We start from the raw sequence: 3,459 nt of genomic DNA on the forward strand, positions 1-3,459 counted from the left end.
CGAAGTGGTCACGGGGCGCGGCGAATGGCAGCGCGCCACGTGGCGGCGGCGGGGCGGACCGGACACGTCCGGCCGGCCGGGTTTTCGTCCGGCGACGCGGGTGGAGATGGATCTAGGGTTTGGACGGGGAAGAAGGAGATTTTTGAGGGGGCTTTATATAGGCATAGAGGAAGCTAGGAGAGTCCAAATGAGGTGAGGTTTTCGGTCACGCGATCGGGATCGAACGCTCTAGATGATGGAGAGGGTTTTGGTGGGTTTTGAGCCCAAATGGAGGGGTGTTGGGCTGCAACACACACGAGGCCTTTTCGGTCACTCGGTTAGCCGTTGGAGTATCAAACGAAGTCCAAATGGTACGAAACTTGACAGGCGGTCTACTGGTATTGAACCAAGGCCGCTTGGCAAGTCTCGGTCCAATCCAGAAATGTTTAATCCCCACACACAAAAGAAAGCTAGAAATGACCACCGGAGGAGAACGAAGTGCTGGAATGCAAAACGGACAACGGGGAAAATGCTCGAATGCATGAGATGAACACGTATGCAAATGCAATGCACATGATGACATGATATGAGATGCATGGCAACGATAACAACACATGAAGACAAAGACCCGAACCCGAGAAAATAAAATAACTTAACGCCGGAAACGGCAAGAGTTGGAGTACAAATTGGGAAAGTCATATCCGGGGTGTTACACCTGTCAAGCAAATCCATCACATAATGACCCTTTAGTTTCCGGATCATTGAGTTGAAAGACTCTGCTAGATTATTGTGCACATAGTCAACTTTGCTCACTTCACTGAATTGGCTTCTGGCCCATAACTTGGAGTGGTGTGTTTCCAAGTATTCTTTCACTTTGGGATTCATGTATAACTGCCTCAAGTGGTAGTTGTGCTTCTTCACACTGCAAGTCAAAGACGTTGGCCATAAATTGTCGGTATACACCTTTCCTTTGAATTTCTTCATGCAATTTGCAGCAAGGTGACGCATGCATTCCCTATGCTCTACTCCAGGGAACACATTGTCCACGGTCACTTCTAAACCTTTGCAGGCATCTGCATGAATGACCAACCCATTGGGATGTGCAATAGCCCGGCGCAGATTATGCAAAAACCAAGTCTAGCTCTCCTCAGACTCTGTCTCCAGCACACCGTAGGCAACTGGAAATACAAAACTGTGTGCATCAACTGCACAAGCTGCTACTAACTGTCCTTTAAACCTCCCTGTGAGAAAAGTGGCATTGATAGCCAAATAAGGCATGCAGCCTGCCAAAAAACCCCGGCGACAAGCCTCAAAGCAGATAAAAACCCTCCTAAAGCATTCCTTGGTCTTTGTCACTCCCCTGAATGTGTACTCCACGGTGTGGTGATCAATATCTACAATACTACATGGGCTTGTCCTTTCCACTTCACCTTTGAATGAATACAACAATTGAAAACTTTCCTGCCAGTTACCATAAATAGAATCCATAGCATGTTGTTTACCATTGAACAACCTCATGTATGGTAAATCTATCTTGAACTTATCTTTGATGTTCTTCTGCAATTCCTTTGGACCCACTTGCTGGTTTTCTTTCACCCACTTCTTTACTTCTTCTACCACCCATCTTGACTTGGCTCTACTGATTGTATCCTTCCTAAGGGTTGTTTCCTGGCATGTGTGCTTAAAAGGGTTCACTTTGACCTGAACATTAGTGCCATTTCGCATTTTAGATGCGAGCAGTCTCCATGGACAACCCTCAGTCGGACAGTGCACTCTATAACGTACTTGATCGCTCTTGCCAACTTTGAAAGTACGTTCTACCTTGATGCAGTATGTCACAAGTGCATTTCTACACTCATTCATGGGTGCAAAAACTGTACCTTCTTCCATATGAGGGTTCAAAGGGTCCCATTCAACAGTTGCAAGGTCTTCGTCCTCACCCACCGCGTCATCATCCACACGGACTGCATTGTGAGCCTCATCTTGGTTTTCAGTCCGAGGTGCCCGTCATAAATTCCGAATAACATCAGAATATAGCTTCTCTTCATCAACCCCAGAATTGTAGTCATCAGGCTCCACTTCAAGGGGGGCCCTACTGTTGTTGTCCTCACTTGTCGAGCCAACACGTCGCCGTGCACCAACTGAACTGTTCTGGCTAGAGATGCCATTACGACGACTTGGTTCTCCCCGAGATGTTGCACCTGTCATCCTAGGTCCAAATGCCTGCTCAAGCACATCAACTTGCAGCCTCACATGAAAATTATCTTTCTCTTTATGCCTAACAAACATGGTAGCTAGCTCTTCATCATTACTAACTATCGCCCATTTCTTTTCCCCATCATAGTATTTGTATACCACTTTATCAAGCAAAACCCAAGGATATTGGCTACAAATTACCTCCCCAAATTGTCTGAAACTCCAATTACTAGCCATTGGCAACCGATAATCAAAACCTCCTTGGTATTTCTTCTTATCCTTTGCATCGAACATGTATCGGTCCCTTCTAATGTGCACCATAAAAGCAAACCGCAACTCCATCCTAACCGGCAAAAAATAGAGACGCAATCAGCACACAAATTGGGCAAACCTACTCGAATCGAGTGTTCAAATGCACAACTAAGCTCAATCTAAACAAGAGGCGAGACTTACCCCTCGGGAACCCAGTCGTGGACGCGGCAGATCTCCAGCCCGATGCCTGCCTCTCCGAATACTCCGGGGTCGCCGCTGCTCGCCATTTCGCCCTAGGGTTCTTCCTCCTAGTTCAAATAGCTCTAGCAGCCCCACCTTTGAGCGCTCCGACCGGGCGCACGGAAGGAGGCCGCACCGCGGGTCGAGTAGGTGGCGAGCGCCCCACCCGTGGTGTCGCAGGAAGGTGGCGGGCGTCGCAGGTAGCCGTGGAGCGTAGGCGCAGGACGGTAGTGGCGGAGCAGGCCGTGTAGCTGGTGGCGGGGCAGGTGCTGGCCGCGGCGCAGGTGGCGACGGCGACGGCGCAGGACAGCCGACCGGCGGATGGGCAGAGTGAGCTAGAATGATTTGGGGATTTAGTTGCACGGGCCTACATATCAGCCCCGGACCCACATCCACGCGGTCCCACGTGTAAGCTCCGGACCCACAACCACTAACGCCGGCGGACGGAATGGACTCAAATATGACCGTTTGGCCTCGTCATAGTTGTTGTGCATGGACTAGGGGCAAAACTGAGGACAATTCGCATCTGAGGACAAAACTGAGCACATGGACACCACTGAGGGCAAAAGGATAATGAACCCTTCTTTATAAGGGCATTTCAAATCGATCATGTACCCTGTCGTAAGGGAGTAAATTTGAGTTTTTTCTCCTCTAAGTCGCACCTAGCCGATCCCTTATACTTGTTAGTGCAGTAAAGTTTTTACTCCATCCCTATTCATCTTCTTATATTTACTTCGGCTCGTGGAGACCGAGTAAAAATTCCTCCCTCTCTCTTTCTATTCCCCGCCTCCT

This window comes from Triticum dicoccoides, chromosome 3A (genome assembly GCF_002162155.2).
Source record: "Triticum dicoccoides isolate Atlit2015 ecotype Zavitan chromosome 3A, WEW_v2.0, whole genome shotgun sequence".
NCBI lineage: Eukaryota > Viridiplantae > Streptophyta > Magnoliopsida > Poales > Poaceae > Triticum > Triticum dicoccoides.